Source organism: Alligator mississippiensis, chromosome 1, assembly GCF_030867095.1.
Source record: "Alligator mississippiensis isolate rAllMis1 chromosome 1, rAllMis1, whole genome shotgun sequence".
In the NCBI taxonomy this organism is placed as follows: Eukaryota; Metazoa; Chordata; order Crocodylia; family Alligatoridae; genus Alligator; species Alligator mississippiensis.
Window position 1 is genome coordinate 25,746,222 of NC_081824.1, and position 18,712 is coordinate 25,764,933.

Here is an 18,712-nt window from a genome sequence, read left to right on the forward strand (position 1 = left end):
AAAGTCAACCCACATACCATCAAACCCCAGTTTCAGCCTTTCCACTAAGCTTTTTCCTCAGAGTGTCATGAGGAGGGACCCTGGTTTTCTCTGATAAAACAACCCCCCCCTCCAAAAAAAACAAAACCCAACTAATGTTCAGGTTAAAAAAGTAACCCAAAATTCACACTTCTGTGATTAAAATGAAACATTACTAGTATATTTATATATATCTATATCTAGCCTGTGTGAAGAGGCTAGTATTGACTTCAGATTCAGATTTGGCTGATTCAGGGGACAGTGATTCGATTCAGTGATTCAAATCATGGTCCTGAATTGATTCAGCTGAATCTGATTTGGAGATTCGGCCGCCACCAAATCGGCCGAATCTCTGAATCAAACAGGCCCCATCCCATGCCCACTCTCCCAGCCCCATCAATGGCTGCCCTGCCCTGCCCCAGCATTCCGGTGCTTTAAAAAAAAAAAAAGCCCCACACTCACTGGCTGCTGCCAGATGGGGAAGGGGGGTTTATCCGCGCTGCCCCCCACTGCCCTGTGCTGTGTGAGGGGCTCTGCCAGAAGACCCCAGAAGACCCTATAGCTGCTATAGCAGCCGGTGAATGTGGGGCTTTTTTTCTTTTGTTAAAGATCCAGGATGCTGGTGCTGGGTGGGGCAGCCATTGGGAGGGCTAGGAGAGCGGGCAGGGGGTGGGAGCTTGTGGCAGAGCCTCCCACACAGTGTGGGAAAGTGGGGGGCAGTGGGGATAGCCCCTGGCTGCCTGGCAGCAGCCAGTGAGTGCAGGGCTTTTAAAATTTTTTTTAAAGAACCAGGAGCTAGGCCTGGGCAGGGCAGTCATTGTCAGGGCTCAGAGAATGGGCAAGGGTCAGAGGACACTCAGGGGGCTGGGGGAACAAGCAGGGGATGGGGTCTGGGGGGTCTCTTCCCATGGTCCTCTCCCCCCACCTCCAACCTTCCCCCCACACCCGCTACTTACCAGCATGGAGTCCGGGTCCAGCTCCCTGTGGTGGCAAGTAGGGACTGCCCAAGCCTCCAAATCTCTCCAAAGCTCTCCAAATCAAATGAACTTCAAATAGATTTGAAGCTTTTTATTGGTCTCCTGGTTTGATTTGGATTTGGAGATTCAGCTGCCATATTGGGTCTAATGTCCTCCAAAACAAATCAGCACTCGAAGATTTGCACAGCCTTTCTCTCTCTCTCTCTCTCTCCCCCTATATAGATAGATAGATAGATAGATAGATAGATAGATAGATAGATAGATATAAGTATTACAGTGGTGTTTCATTTTAATCATGGAAAAATGTGGATTTTGGGTTACATTTTTTAATCCAAAAATTGGGGTTGTTGTTTTTATCATACAAAACCCAGTCATGAGGCATGTTGAAACATACTCCCTCAGTTGTCTTTGGTACTATTCTGATTGCATATGCTATTCCATTTTCATACTATCACACTACCCCAGTGAAGTATTTTCCACTCTTTGACTGCTATTTAACTTAAACTAATTGGATATTAACTTCACATAATTTACTTCATTACAGAGTGTGGTTTCCAATAATTTAGACTCAGAACATCATGTACTGTACAGGTCAACTCTGAATTTTAAATTAGGTAATTTCATTAAAATTATAGATATGAAAAAGAATACCTAATTTTAAGTTAATGCAGTTCAAATTCAAAATTGCACTGATTGCTTCATTTTCCTTATGAAGTATTTTGTTTTAATTTTGATAATATGTCTATCTCCTTCCAGTGGCATATTCTCTAAGCATAGTGGATGAGTTTGTGCCATCATTGCTCATAATAAGTAGCATCTTTTGCAATGAGGTCTTTCAAAGATTTCTTATGGAGTAGGGTTGCACTCAGTGTGAACAAGGGTGGCAGAACTAGAATACACAAAACTTGCCTGTTTATATAGAAATAAATCTGTGTATTTCAGAGAAGGTGCAAAATTTCAACACACTAAGAGATGCAGTAAACAGAGAAAAATACCTGTTAGCAACATGACCTTGCCATTCAGAATGTACTTGGGATGTATGTCGAGTAGCCTTTGCTATCAGCAGCACATTTGGACTCTTGCTCGAGTGTAAGAGTCAGCACCCATGGTATTTTGCAATAATAAAGATCTACTTGACTATCCATGATTCAGTCTCTTTATACATGTACTCCCCAAAGGTATGGATTACTTCTCAGCAATTTCTGGGCTATTGCTACAAGTAAAGTGTAGTTTAATTGGTTTTACTTCATATGGCATTGTTGCCCTGGGGGGTAAGGCCAACTCTCAGGATCTCAATATTGAGCTGTTAGACAGGAGGGTGTGACACAATTGCACATATACAAACACACACAAATCAATTAGGTGCATACACACACACACTACCAGCTCAGGCACATACACATTCAAACCAGCCTAGGCACATGCATACTTATCACCAATTCAAGCACATACAGTATATACCCCAAAAGTTAGACACAGATCACTAATTCATATATCATGCACACAGTGCACTCTCTCTCTCTCTCTCTCTATATATATATATATAAATAGAGTGTGTGTGTGTGTTTGTATACACACACACACACACTAGCAACTCAGATACACATATGTTCAAAATAACCAGTCTAGGTTCATGCACACCTATCACCAGTTTAAGCCCATACACGCTACACACACCACATGTAGACAGAATTGGTTACCAGCTACTAACACCTGCACATCCAATACACATATGTGAATTACTAATTCATATACCACACACAATGCTGTATATATATGTGTAGTCAGTAATTGACACACATACCACCCACCTACATATACACACAGGTGACTTTCTAAGTTGGGTGTTGTGATGTGTATGTATGCATGTGCTTGGTGTACTTGGCATACCTGGGGAAAGGTTCAGGTAAGAAAGTAGAAGTGTAAGAAGTTAAAGTTACCAGGACCAGGATTAGAACTGGTAGACTACAGGGGTCTGGGCTGAAGAACTGAAGCTTGGGGGTAACTTTAGGTTAATTGATCTTAATTGATTAAAAGACAACACCCAAAGCCTGCAGAACAGGGAAGTATGCTCTCACAGAGTCTGGGACTGAAGCCAGAGCTACCGGGGAGCTGAAAAGGTAGGTGCTGGAGAGGGAAAGTGGGACTAAGGGAAAGTGTGGGTGTTAAAGAGGGGCTCTGGGTGTCGGGGAGCCAGACGATGTCTCTGGGGCAGCTAGAGAAGTTGCAGAGTGGGTCAGTAGGTGCTGGGAGCTGGAGAAAGGCTCCAGCTGCTAGAGAAAACTGCAGGAGCTGGGAAGCTACAGAAAGAGGGAGGGGGAAGCCTGAAAACAGAGAGACGGACAGCAGAAAATCACAGAAAAAGCAGCATGAGAGACTGAAAGATGGCAGGGGCAGCAGGAAAACAGAGAAAGGCAGCAGAAAGTCACAGGGAAAAGGCAGTAGGAGCGTGGGAAGCAGGGGGACAGCAGAAAATCAGAGGAAAAGTGGCAGAAGTGACTGAAAGGCGGCAGGGGCAGTGGGAAAGCAGAGAAAGGCAGCAGGAAGTCACATGGAAAAGGCAGTAGGAATTGAGAGGAGATCAAGAAACTAATGAAGAGGGGTGGGGGCTGGAATTGAGACAGAGAGAGAGAATGAGGCTGGAATTTAAGATAAGGAAGGGACTGGGATTCAGTAAAACATGACCCAAGTTGGGGTTGCAAATGACACTGGTTTTATTGAACAGGGGAGATGGTGACACAATGCCGAATTGGTTCCCATGTGTGCGCACGCATGTGCACACACACACACACACACACACACACACACACACACTGGCAGCAGGGGTTAGAGAGGCTTGGTGCAGGGGCTGAAGTCCACGAGGAGAGAGAGACAGAGAGAGAAAGAAAGTCCAAATTGTAGGAGGAGGTGTGCAGGTAATATCTACTTATCCAGGCTGGAAGGAGTCCTTGTCCAGTAGGTGTTGTCCAGAGGGGGGTCACCAGCAGGGCCTCTGGGTGGATAGGTGGTGTGGCATGGTGCTGGTCCAGATGGAAATGATGCTCCCACTGGGTCTGTCTTCACTGCCCCTTTTTACAGGGGCAGACCTTGTGTGACCCTAGTGACAGGAGGCATGCCCCCTGGTGTACTAAGCATGTGTGCTCCATGCAAGGATGTGGAATTTCAGGTGTCTGTAATGGTGAGAGTTGCTGGTTTTGCAGGGTCCTTTGTCTTTCAAATGCTGGTCTTGTCTCTGTTCTTGGGTGAGGTCCATGGTTCCTGGGTGAATCATTGCGAGGTGATGGCCCAGTCATTATAGGCCATTCAGTAGAGGCCTGCTACCATTGTATTTCAATCATTTCCAATCACACTCATTCATCAGGGAGCCATTTTACATGGGAGGGTTATGTGACTCATACAGTTGCAACACGGGATGCCCAGGCAGAGGACAGAAGACGGAGGCTTGACATATAAAATGGAAACTTGACATGACTTTGGTTCACTTACAAACACAGGCCTAAACCATACACTAGCCATATGAAACAATAAACATCAGTATGAAAATGATAATAATACAATATACAACAGTAAAAATCAATACTAACTTAATAATAATACAATATACAACGGTGGATATCCAAAACCAAAAATTTGCTACCAAAATAAAAATGTTTCAAGCTTATCCTACATCTTAGCTTACTTATACTTATCTATAGGGAAAAGAGAGGGAGAGAAAAAGTCAGAAATGATTGGGGAAGGGGAGGGAATGCATTTTAAAATAAATAAGTAAATAAAAAACAAAAAGAAACTGAGGGTTTTGCTACAGCATGACTATTAGGTGTCATCACTTCATGGAATCATATAGAGTTCATTACAGTGTTAGTGATTGGCCACCAGGGGGTGGTAGTGTGTACCTAGTCCAGGGGTGAGCAAAATATGGCTTGTAGGCCACATCCAGCCCACCAACAGATTTGATCTGGCCAGCAGGTGGATGGCTTCCAATTCATTGGATCAGACCCGCTGGTGGCTTATTGGATCTGGCTGCATGGTGCCAGGCAAGCAGGCAGACAGGACTGCTTCCATCCAGTGGCAACAGCCCTTGGTGCAGTGGCATCAGCTGTGGACCTGAGTGGTGCTTCTGCCACAACAGGCAGCAGCAACAGCAGCTGTGGATGCCACTAGCAGGTTCAGGAGTCCCAACACAGAGCCTCCTGGCAGCAACCACAGCTAACGCCACCATCCTCCCAGAGTAGTGGAAGCTCCCACCTGGATCCCTGACCCAAAACCTGCTGGCAGTGCTAGCTGTGGACCTAGGCAGGAGCTTTGGTAGTGTTGGGCAGGTGGCACTTTTGTAGTGTTGGGCATGTGGCAGCATCAGTTGTGACATTGCCAGCAGGTTCCATGTTGGGGCTCCAGAACCTGCTGGCTGTGTCCACAATTGATATTGGTCCCCACCGGACTGTGGTGGAAATCCCCATCTGGGTCCAAAGCTGAGCTTCAGGGCTCCTGATGAACTACAGCTCCGGCCAGGTTGTGGAGAGAGGGAAGGAGGGGGAGAGTGAGAGATGATGAGAAAGAGACAGAGAGAGAGAGATGGATGTGACCTTCAACAAGTCCCCAAAACTTGTTAAGTGGCCCTTGAGCCAAAATAATTGCCCTCCCCCCCAACCTAGCCTAATTGTAGGTTTCTGCTCCTCCTTCTCACTAATACTGGATGCATCTACACAAGTCGTTTATTGTGGAGCTGCCTAATTAATTCAGCAGTAAAGTCTCAATGTCTACATGTACGGCTATTAGGACACAGGAAACTAATTAACTCCACTTTTAAATACAAGTACTATCCTGAGTTGGTGTTCTTTACTCTACAGCAACACGTGTAGATGCTGATGAGCAGGGATCCTGGTTTTCTCTGACAAAAACAGTTCCAAATTTTTTTACTCAAAAAATAACCCCAAATCCACATTTTTCCATGATTGAAACACCACTAAATATCAATATAGTTAGAAAACGTGAAACTTTTTTTTTCAGTGAAAACCAGGATCCCTGCTGATGAGGTTGATTGGGGCATGAAGGTGCTTCAGTGTGGGGGCTGCCTCCCAGCTAGCCCCATACTGGAGCACCATCATGCCCCAGCCAGCCCCTCCACAGTATGTTGAGCCAGGTTAGAGCAGCCCTGGCCTGGCAGGCTGGTTCCCCTCAGCACCTTGCCAGCTAGGGCTGCTACAGCCCAGCTCAATGTGCTGCTTCCTGGGCACACATGTAAACGGCACACCCAGGAGCAATAAATTCTAGCATGATATATGCCAGAGTTTATTGCTCCATGCTAATAGCATGTGTAGATGTGCCCACTGAGTTCGGTAAAGAACTATTCCTTCACTTCACTGAAGTCTCTGTGGTGGTGCCATGGCTGGGGGTGCCCAGGTGTGTGTGTAGGGTAGAGTGGCTGCTTGGATCCCTGATTTTAGGGTTCCAAGAATTGGGTGCTTCAGAGCAGCTGGAGCTTCTCAAGGTCACTTTTCCCCAAGCCACTCATCAGTTTGCTTCAGTTCTTGGAAACTGACTGCAGTTCAATGCATCCCAGGCTGATTTGGGAGTGGAAAGGTGGCCAGATCCAGGGGGGCGGGAGGGTCACTTCCCATCCCAAATAAGCCTGGGTTGCACAGAACCCTGGCCAACTGCCACCAGTGGAAGAAAATTGGCCAGCTTCTTAGATGCAGCGGAGAGCTGCCCCCAGAGCCCGCAGCGAGGGTCACTGCAGTTAAGTGCAGGATAGAGGTTGGGGTTACATACTAGAACATCTAGTTTGCTGTGTGGTGGTCGGGGTTGAGGAGTGAGGGATGCCTGGGCCCAAACAGACATTACACATGGAAAATTTTATGTCCACACATAACACTGAAATGGTTCATGGAGACCTAGTTCAAAATAATACTTGATTATCCAGATATATTTTAAAAACAGTGCTTCAGATTTAAACCTTTCTAAATTGGCCTGGATGTTTGGATGCTCAAGATTTACACTGGTCTAAGTGTCATGTCTGTCTGCATTATAGTACCCAGTCATGCATTCACACAAGAAAAGTTTTCAGTTTATGTTCTGAACTAAGGTTGGGATTGATTCTTATTATACCTTTTTTATCTACATCCACTGAGACTTTGTACTGCTGTCTCCATTTACCTGTCAGAGCCTGAAAAATGTTAGGTCCAGGACATTCAATCTAACCTCTCATTTTACCTCTCCCGTTGACTCTGTTACCCTTTTAGCTGACAGCTTCAGTGCCATGCAGCTTGACAGCTCTCAGCTGACATGGGTGGTCTGCAAGTTGACACTGCTAAATGAACTCAATGTTAAGGGTCAGAAGGCACAAGACAATCAAGAAGAGGGTAAAACTGCTTTTAAAGCTTTTTTTCTAAATCAAAATTGAGAACAGGAACCAAACACCCAGAGTTCAGAGAGGAAGAAAGGCAATTTTAGTTTTATTAATTAAAAACATAGTTACGTTTAAAACAGAGAAACTGAGTTGTTTCACTTAAGTAATAATAGCTAAATCATAGAGTATTTCTTAAGGAGGAATGGCTGGCAGAAAGGAATTGGTGGCTTGAAAGGCAGCAAAGGATTATTAAACCCTATTGATCATTAATCTTCAAGAGAAGAACTGAGATGAGAGAACTGTTGTTGTTATGAAGTTAAAACAAAGGGAAAAAAAAACAGCTGTATACAAAGCATCATGCTGATACCATCTCACTTGATCCTGCATCTGTATTAATATCAGTAAGTTAATTAATCAGTAAGTAAATTAATAATCAGTAAATTAGCCAGTCACAACATAACTTATCATTTATCCCCCTTCTATGGCAGTAACGAATGAAGGGGTCACCTCTAGTCCTTCATACTAATATGGTTACTCTGGTAAGATAAACTTCCCAGATTGTGAGGAACAGCAGCTACCAGCAGAGGAGTTTTAGAAAGACCAAAGTTATTTTAGTCAGTCACAGAGCTTAAGATTGCACAGGGAAAAGCATTTTGGAGATCCTGTCTCCGCTGAGTCCAACAGCAATAGCACTGATTGAAATACATTTCAATGCAAACATACTTGTAAACATATATAGTGTGTCACCCAATAAAGGTTGTAAAGGTCAAGTCCTAGGAAACAAACTTTTTAGAACTAAGTTACTGTCTGATTGTACAGACCTTTTCTCTTTGGCATTCCTAAGAATACTGCTCAGGTTTTAAAGCCAAGCACTCAAAAGTTAGGAAATATCAGAAAGAAGCTTACCTGTACAACTCTAATTTCCCTCTCGTGTGTATCTGTATCATGCAATCTTTAATTACATTATCACATAATGTTTCTACAGGTCCCCATCTTCCCTGCCTTATTCAGTGCACTGGACAGAACTACTCTGGGAATGAATCAGGGTTGTGCAGTGAATGAGACTTGTTTATAGGACTCCTGCTTCATTAGTTACTGAAATTAGATGGCGTGTAGTAAATGAGGAAGGGACTGCAGGAAGGGAAAGGATTAGAGTTAGTTGGAACATAGTTAATGACATTTAATTTCCTTGAAATATGTGGCTGAAGTTCAGAGCTCTCTGGTGACTTCCAACTAGACAGGGAGGGGGAGAGGTCAATCACAAAAACTGAACTTCTTGATCTGAAGGCAGCTGCTTTTACAGTGCTCATTTAATGAAAATGTAAAAAAGGTAGGGGTGCATCAATAGAGATTTTGGGCACCGATAGAGATAGCTGATTTTTAAAGAGGTGTATTGGCCAATACTGATCCGATTTCTGATACAGCTGTGTCTAGCTGGTAAGTCTGTTGTGGTGGAAGGGGAAGGGGGAGGGAAGGGGCATGGGGAGGCAGATCAACACCCCGCCACAGTGAGGGAGGGAGTTGGGTGGGGCACAGGACAGAGCCATGGCTCATCCGGGGGGGGCACAGGGAGGAGGAGTGGTTCCTGCCACTGTGTGCATCCCAGGAGGGCATTGGTGGGGGAGGCGTGTGCCGTCATATCTGCATGGCATGCAGTGGGGTGGGCTGCAGCTACAGGCTGGGGCTGGGCCATGCTGGACCCTTCCTGGATGGGGGGGGAGGGCTGGGTCGCACTGTGCTTGGTGTGGGCAGCAGCAGCACTGGGAGGGGGGCTACAGCAAAATTTGGAGTGGTTGCATCCCCCCATAGCCCACTTCTCAGTGCTGCCACCACCCACCCTGAGTGTAGCCCATACTACCCCAGCACCCTCCCCACTGGGAAGAGCCCAGCATGGACCCTGGCCTAAGCCCACCTTGTCCCTCACTGATCAGAGGGCTAAAGCCCATGCCTTCCAGGGAGCCACACAACCCCTGCCCCCATATCCCCTGGAGAGATGTGGCTTCATCCCATGCTCTGCCCTGCTCTGGCTGAGCAGTGCCTACCCCAGCCCCAGCTCTCTCCCTCCCTCACCATAGGGGGTGTTGATTTGCTCCCCTTCCCTCCTCCTCTTTTCCCTCCTCGTCCCCTTCCACCACAACAGACTTACCAGCTGGATGCAGCTCTCCAAGATGCTGGGCTGCTCTCCTCACCATCTATGTGCTCTGCTGTGCCTGTGCGCATGCATGGGCATTTATCGGCCAAATTATTGGTCACATCAGGCCGATTTCTGATATAGTCAATTTTCTTTATATCGGTGCTGATCCAATATTGGACCAATGTATTGGTGCACCTCTAAAAACAGGTTTTGCTTTCACTGATGTACAGAACCAAAACAAAAGCTGAAAGCAACACAAAATGGGTTGTTATCCTTAGGACAGTATCATGCCTAAAACAGTTGAATGTGGCCCTTAAGAAACTGATTCTGTCCCTGCTTTGGCCAAAGAGTTCTGCATGATGCAAGGCAAGTCACCTCAACCAGAATTTTTACTGGTTATCACTAATTGTGTGCATCATTTTCTGAGTATTTGGCTTGAGAACCAAGACCCTGAATCACAGAATTGCTGAACACTTACTCAGTTGGGGGAGCTACAAAACAATAGTCACCAAAATTAGTGGATCCTTTTCACCTTAATGTTTCCAAACCTCCATCTGCCATTTGTAACCCAGGGATAATCAGAGGAGGCACTGGGACAATGCAAACCATGCAATTACACAAGAAACCAAGCTGGCCAGGAACCCCTACATTGTGGCCATGTTTAGTATGGTTGTCAAACAAAAAGCAGAGGCCTGAAACCGAACCTTTGCATGGCATTGCCAAAAATTAAACAAATCCCTCTGGACCCAGATGAACACCGCAAGAGCCAAGCGTGTGGCTACAAAATGAGGATGCCTGACATCTTCCCTTTCTCTCAGACTTAAGCACTCATCTGTCACTCAGATTTACAACCTCAAACCCATTCCTGGACTTGAGTGCCTACATGGTCCCTTTGGGTACAGACAATTTACTCATTATTTTCTTTTAAAGCATACGAGCGCTTGGGGGTGCAATTGCACCAACTTTCAAGTAGACTAGTGGTAACAGCCCACTAGAACACAGAAGATTGGGAACCTGAGTTACTTTGCTCAACTTGGATCATAAAACCCACAGCCACTTGTATACATGATGGGGCTTACCCCCCCTAAATTGAAACTGTGGGTTTGTAATTGCGACTCACCATTTCAATTTAGAGGCTCCCGTCACTGTTACGGTGAGGGGCCAGATCCCTTTTTTTTCCCTTGTAGAGCCTGCCCACCACTCCCATAGCTGTGGGGGTGAGTTGCTGGTGTGCTAAGTGGCTCCTGAGCTATGGTGGGCCCTGGTTCTTCCCTCCATGGCAGCGGTGCCCCCCAGGGCTATCTGTGTGGGTTGCTAGGAGGTGGGTGCCACCTAGGGGCTGCTGCTGCCATGGAGGGATGGTCCGGGGGCCCCTGCAGCTCAGAGCCTGCCAGCAGCTCAGGCTGGAGAGGCTGGCAGGCTCCACAAGAAAAAAAAAAAGGGCTGCTTTTTTTTTTTTTTTTTTTTTTTTGTCCTAAGTGGAGCCTGCCTGTGCGAGCTGCTGCCAGGACGTGCAGCCCCTGAACTGAGGGGGCCTGGCCCTTTCCTCCACAGCGGTGGTTCTCCCTGGGGCTGCTTGGGCAGGGTGCTAGTTGTGCAGGTGTTGCCCCAGCTTGCAGGCAGCATCCACCATATCCAACTTTTCCTTGAGCCTGCATGGGGAACAGCCCCCAGAGGACTTTCAGCTTGCAGGGTTGGGCAAGAGTTGGATCCAGTGGGTGCTGCCTGTGAGCTGGGGCCCCTTGCAGCTAGCACCCCACTTAGGCAGCCCTGAGTTGTGTTGTTGCCATGGAGGGGAGGACCAACCGGGCCACCCCGCAGCTCAGAGGCTGCATGGCCTAGTGGCAGCTCACATGGGCAGGCTCCACTGCAGGAAGGGGGAAGCAGCAAGGGCTGCAGGGGGCCCCAGACCTTCCCTCCACAACAGCAGCAGCCCCAGGGCCACCTGGGCAGCTGGCTAGTGGATGGGTGCTTCCCCAGCTCACAGGCAGCACCCAGCCCAATACAACTCTTCCCTGAGCCTGAACTCTGTGAAAAGAACAAGAAAAAAAAGAAGGAACAGGCCCCTCATTGTTTCTGCCTTCAGCCTGCCTCTCCCACTGCAGGGGGCAAGTTGCCAAAGGCTGCAGTGTTATAAACAGCTATGTTGCAAATTAAACTACAGGTGGATGTGGTTTAGTTTGCAATTTAGCAAACATTTAAATCATAAACAAACCCAGCCAATGCACAGCGTGACACAATTAAATCACCAATTTTTGCCATGTGCACAAGTGCCCCCCATCACCTACCTCTCTTCTGTGGGAAAGTGCCCTAGCCAATGTCTAAAGGAAAAGCTGGGAGGGTTGTACCTTCCATGCCTCCTGTTGAAAATGGGCCATATCTCAGCCAAGAATGCAAGATTAGTGGAAGCAGACAGAGTACAAATACAGGCGTGGCTCCACTTCTCGGGGGGGGGGGGGGCAGAACCCTTAGTTCCTATTCCTTTTCCCAGCATTGCTCATGCATTTTGAGCCATTAAATACAATACATAAACAGTACTAAGAGCAGGGGTTGAAGTCCAGGGCTCCCTGATTTCATGGGAACCCTCATATCACTGGATCACATAGTCATGCTCCCTTCTGCTTGTTCTCTCTCTTTCCTAGGCTGCATGAATCCTGCATTCTTGGCTTTGCAGTGATATAATATTAATAGGATGCAGAGGTGTCAAGTACATGGGGACTCGAGGGCCTTGGCCTCCCTCAGGAAGAGGGCTGTCACCTAAAATGAGTAAAACTTTCCACATGTCCATCATCTTAGACCTCCACTGGCAAAAACAGAAGTCCGTGTCTATGGCAAGAAGGGTGGAGAGTGGTCCTATTGGTTCTAGTCTGGTAGCTAGGGCCATTTGTGGGAGGTACCAGGTTTGGCTTGAACTCATAACTAGAGACTCATTTAGTGCCTTAATCTTTAGACCATCCACCCCACCCCAACAAGTATGGACACTGCTTTCAGTGTGACATGCTAGTGTAGCAGGCTTACCTTTCAGAGCTTGGGTTGAATCCCAGCCTTGAGATCCTGCTTTTTGATTGGTGGTGCCCATCCACCAATCAGGAGGCAGCAAGTGAAATAACATCATATCCCTTTCCTGACAGGAGGGGGAGAATAGCTCCCCTGGACCTGATTGAAGACTGCAAACTGTCAGGTCTGGAAGACTTCAGGCATGGAGCCCTGGAGCATACAAAAGGAGCAGCGTGCCCAGCACGAGGGGCAGATGCATTGGGGACAGAGAAAAGCGGGGCTTAGAAGAGCTTAGGAGAGCTGCTCAGCAGGGCTCAGCAGTAGCCCAGGAAGAGCCCCTGAAGACTTCTATCAGCAGGGAGCGTGGCACAGCTCCAGCAGTTAGGTTCTTGGTGCACAGCATGGCGTCCAGACCCTGGGAGCTGCATGAGGCAGCTCGGGTCTGCAACCTCTGCCATGTGGCCAGAGACATGGTACACAGGCCAGTGCACAGAGCAGGATCTTTGAAGCCCCTGAGGCAGCTCAGGTCCTCAACCCCCAGAAAGAGCCTGGGAGCTTGATGCAGGAGGTGCTGTACAGAAGTTGAGAGACCCTGGAAGCTGCTTGAGGTGGCTCGGGTCTACAGCTGCTGACACGGGGCAGCAGCTCAGTCAGATGATGCTGCCCAGAGCATCCAGGAACAGACAGAGCCCGGATGCTGCACAAGGCTGTCCAGGCCTCCAACCCCTAGCAGAAGGCGAAGCACCTACTACACACAGCAGTGCATGTGGCCCTAAGCCAGGATGGCGGCAGCAGTCAGGCAGCAGGAAAACCTGGTGGGGAACAGAGCTTGACCTGAAGAACAAGAGGCAACTCTCTGCCCTCTGGGACTGTGGAGTAATAAGTTACCCTGGAGAGAGGGGACCCACAGAGGGCTGTGAAGGGGCACCATGTGGGCTGCTCCTGGGTGATAGCGGTGGAGCTTATGAGTCTTTGGGGTCTTCCTCTTCTTTTTCTTTCCCCCCACCTCCTTTCTTGTAGTGGTAACTTGGGAGTGGGGCCCCTGCCCTGGAGGGCACCCAGGTAGTCTAAAGACTGCTGATTATATTTGTGGACTGTGCCTTACAGTTTATGTGAATAATTTGAAGTAATAGTCTGTATATGAATGGAGTTATAAGGTTGCCCAATCAATATTCTTTGGTCTGGTTTGTTCTATTGTTCATCTGTATTTTAAATGATAACTGGGTGTGTGTATATCTGTGTGTGTGTGTGTGTGTGTGTGTGTATATATATATATATATATATTATAGGGTTTATTGTTTTGTAAATTTGTACATATATATATAATCTATATCCTTACCCTTTAATGGTTTTGTTGTAATAACAAACCTGTATATAGTTAAGTAATTGATTGACTGAACCTGACTCTATAAGGGATGGAGGCGGCTGCTGGGCTGTTGTGTCCCTCCACAGCACACTGCCCTGCCAATAATTCCCTAAATTGGAGAGTGAAGTACAAACTCATGCACACCCAGGCTACACTATGTAAGTGCAAAATGTTTAATAAAGTAAAACTCCACATATTTTTGTTGGTCTTTAAGATCAACTTCAAATCATTTCATGACTATTTAGTGTTCATCAGCCACTTTGAAAACAGAAAGCACAATATAAATATAATTATTAGATGAATAAAAAAACTGACCATATAATATGAATACATCACAGGCATATGATTTCATCCCTTCTTTTGGGCCTCTCAGCACACCCTCTGATTTTTTGCAACTGTAGTAGTAGTTCTGGATCAAAAGCTTGCAACAGGGTTGCATTCCAAAGTCTAGTTCAGAGTTTGACATTGATGCCATAAATGCTTATGACAAAGCTGAAAGAGAGTAACCATTTATAGAGATTAACTAGTTTGGTATAGTGCCCTGTAAGCTGCAATTTAATGAGCTGGAAAGTCTCATTTTTACAAATACTAAAATTTAAAAGGACTAAAGGGACAGAAGACTATATTCTATTGATGTTTTCCTGAACAAAAGACATATATCTCATTGACAACCAGTGTTATCCAACAATTTATAACATGCCTGCACACCGAATAGCCACTTAATTTGACCATCAGTGGAAAAACAAGATGTCAGAACACATTTTCCAGCTTGCTAGTGGTATTTTCCAAATTTGAATGAACAACAGTAACGCTAGCCTATGAAAAATCTTGGAACGATTTACTAATCCCCTTGTTTATGGCCTGTACACCAAAAGTATACATTTAAAGATCCTATTTTATTCATTATGTCTAATGCTCAATCGTGTTTATTTTTAGGGAAAAACATGTATTTGGCCTGACTGGATTTTTATCTGCTATAAATCAGGAGTAACTGCACTGAATCTAACAGATTGAAATGACATTACAGAATGTGATGGCAAGTAAAATGAGAATCAGGCCCATTATTCCTTACAGGAGCTCTGGTTTGTTAATTAAGGGCTAGATTGTGAATTAATGATCTATTCTGGGCAAGGGGAGCATAATGTTGCATTATCCCTTGAGCAGCCCAGGAGGGATTTGCCTCCCCATATCCCAAGGGAGGGAATAAATGTGCTGGGTCTATCCCTAACACAGCACATAATAGTTAATAAGGCAGCAGTGCTACACTCTCTCCCACCCAGCTGTGCAAAGTGGGGATGCAGCACTTTCATGGAGCTTGTTTTCCCATCTCTCCTGAGTAGGATGCAGAGTAATAGGATGGTACCTCATTCCCTCTTACATTCATAAGTGACTGAAAAAGCTGGGACACACTCTGGTCCCAATGTATTAACCTTCTCTGACCACATCCAGACAGGTGAGTACATGCCTGTTGCGGCATCTCAAAGCAGTTTGAGAAATCATGGTATAAAAAAAAAACACTGGAAAAGAAGTGGCAGAAGGCATGCTCCTGGAATGCACCCTGAAGCACCGGAGGCTGTGTCCTCCAAAGAGACACTCTAGCACTCAGCCAAAGTGTTTCTATGCCTGTCGCATGCTCCTGCTGCTCCAGCACACTGCCTCAGTGTACTGGAGAAAATAGAAGTAGGGCAAAACTGGCAGCAGTATCTCAGAGCTCCCTGGGAGCCAGGCTCTCTCCCCGGTAAGTAGGGACATGGGGCTGGAGGGACTGTGTGGGTGGGGGGACTGTGTGTGGGTGGGGGGCCTGTGGTGTGGGGAGGACTGTTTGGGAGGGGTAGGTCCCCTCCTCTGCCCCCACAGTGCACAGTCCCCACCACCCCCGGTGGCAGCAGCCAGCAGTGGGCTCTCAGAGTGCTTGTGGCCTACTGCAGGCAGAGCCCCTCAGTTATGTGGGGCACCACCTGAGACCCAGGGGTTATACCTGGTGCATGGAACTGGCCCATCCCACTGGTATGCACCTTCAGGCAGAACCAGGCCAGCTCCTGCTGCCACCTGGGGCTCCCGGCACTGCATGCAGGAGCTGTGCACCATCGGGCTGAGTCAGCTCCTGCCTCCATGTGCCTGCTACGTGGAGGCAGGAACCAGCCTGGCCCTGTGTGCAGGGCCAGGAGTCGTTGGTGGCAGCAGGAGCTGTCCCAGTTCTGCTCAAAAGTGCATGCCAGAGGAGCTGTCCCAGTTCTGCTCAAAAGTACTGGCTCTTTGCACCATATGTAGACACCAGGTCTCAGATACTGCAGTGTACTGCCAGGAAGCTCTGTCTGCAGCAGGCTGTGAGAGCCCCAAGGGCCCACTGCTGGCTGCTCCTGCACACCATGGGTGGGAGGCGGCCATGTGGTAGGCCCCCCCACAGCCCCCCATGAACCCCCCCAACTCCCACAAACCTACCCCCCACAAACCCCAAACCCCCTACATACCAACTTAAAACCCCATGCCCACGAGCCCTCACAAAATCTACCCACAAAACCCACGTCCATGAACTCCATGCCCACAACCCCCCACCCACATACACACCCACAAATCCCAAACCTCTCCACAAACCCCACCCTCACAAACCTCACACCCACCTCTACATCCACCCACATTTAAAATTGTAAATATATCAATAAAACATTGCCCAACTGATCTCTCTATATAGAGGCCTTTCATTTTAATCTCAGAAGAACATGAATTTTGGGCATTTTCATGACAGAGTTTGGGTTATTTATCAGAGAATTTGCTGTTTTTAAACAGGGAACACCAAGATTCCTGCTGGTGGAACCTGGGCAGAGGAGCCTGCCCAGGACCAGCACTGGTGACCCAGCTGGAGGACAAATGAGGTGGCCATTTGGGGCCAAGAGGACATGTTTCGACAGTTCAGAGTGGGCCACTACAATGAGCACATCCTTGGGTGTGAGCTCCTAGATGGCAGAGTGGGGGCACCAGAAGACTAGACAACAACGCTGCATGAAAGCCAACTGTGCAGACATGGCCCACTGGTAGGTGGCCCAGAGGTGCAGGTGGCTCTGCTACAGTGCCCATACCACAGCCCAGGTAGCTGTGTGGTCCCCATCTGGGTCAGGCAGGCATGAAGCCATGGGGCCCCAGGGCCAAGGGGGTGGATGCTGTCACAGGTGGCAGCAGGTCACAGCCAAGCAGCAGCCCTCACCACCAGACTGCTGCAGTTGGGTAGAGGGTGCAGGGCCCACTCTAGGTTAGGGCTGCTTCAGCAGGCCAGCTGGCACAAGGGGCTAGTGTCCCCAGATACCAACTGGCCAGGCCTCAGAAGCTCCTGTAGGCAAGCAAGCATGAGCTGCTCAACAGGGTAGCTTTTTATACCACTAAGGACAGCACAGGTGCTGGCCCCAGCCTCTAGCTGCCCCTGGCTGAAGATCTGGGAGGAGCTGGGCAGGGTCAGTTTGCCCCAACTGGCACAATTTGCCCCACACCAAAATGTATGTGCAGGCATGTGTACTGAGGCATAAATCTCTGGCACAAATTTGTGTTGCTGCTATTTGAGCTGCTGCAAGCACATATACCTGCATGCATGGATTCACCCTCTGACCACAGCGAGACTCACAGTTCTGACCACTTTGTTGCAGGAAATCAGCACCTTATCAAAATGAACCTACAATTATGTTTGTTGCATCTTTAAAGATGAAGTAGCAAACCCCATAGTTGCTTGGTTTTTTTTCTTGCTTTTTCCTTTGCTTATGGAAATATGTACAGGCACATGGTAAAGGGGGGAATACTCTGCAATAATTTATGAAATCTGTATGTAACCCGGCTACTGGGAAAATTATGTGTTTATTTTGGGTGAAATAACAGGGGTATTGCATACCAAACTGGAAAGAAGAAGGAACAGGGGAAAAAAAGACTTCTGATAAGACATCTCCTGGGAAACATTCCAAGGTGGTTAGGAGACAAAGCCTGAGCTATTCACTTTCAAGCTTTTGCAAAACTACACATCCTTCTTGCCACTATGAAGAACCAAAAGACCCAGAAAGAAACAAATAACTTCTGGCCATCCAAAAGAACCATTTGCTAGAGAATTTCTGATTGTTTTGGAGACACTAAAGGGAGACCTGTCTAGAGGCTGTGCCAAGGGAAGCCAAAGCCTTTGGGTAAGGCCAATCTGAGATAGAGTTTATTACTGTAAAATCTTTTTTCTCTTATTTTATGTTTTGTTCCATTTTAACATAAAACAAAACTTTGGTTTGAGAAGGAAAACTAGTCGCTACTCAGCACCGGTCAGAGACTCCCACAGGAGAGAACCAGAAATGCTGAAGACTAGTGCACTTGCTAAGATAAGGACAGTTGATCTGCGGGGTACTGGGACTCAGAATAAATCTAAAGGCAGGAGGTAACATTATTCCATCCCATGTGGGGAAAAACACAAGTCTGGGCATAAGTGTGTGTGGGCGTTCAGATCAGTGGGGGTAAAAGTCACAGCTGGCCTTAAACCATGACACCTCTAGTTCAGTCTCCAGCTGCTGGAAGACATTAAGACAGTTATGCAGTTGTGGTCTGCTGAAAATTTAGGCTCCATTCCCCAAATAACATGACCTGCCATGTCAAATCAAGTGACATGCATGACAGATTATGTGATTCTGGGAATAGGGCATCACATTCCTCAAACCCCAGTTGTGCAACTGGCAGCTGCCAGCACAGGAAGCACTACAATCAGGAGCCTGAGCCTTGTGCATCTGTGGCTCTCTAATGTTGGGCTCACGGTTCCTCCCCACAATACAGCAGGGATTGGGGGAGCTCCCCCAACCCTCACTGCACATGATCAACCAAAGAGGCAATCAGTGCAAGCAGCGAGGGGTGAGGGAGTTCTC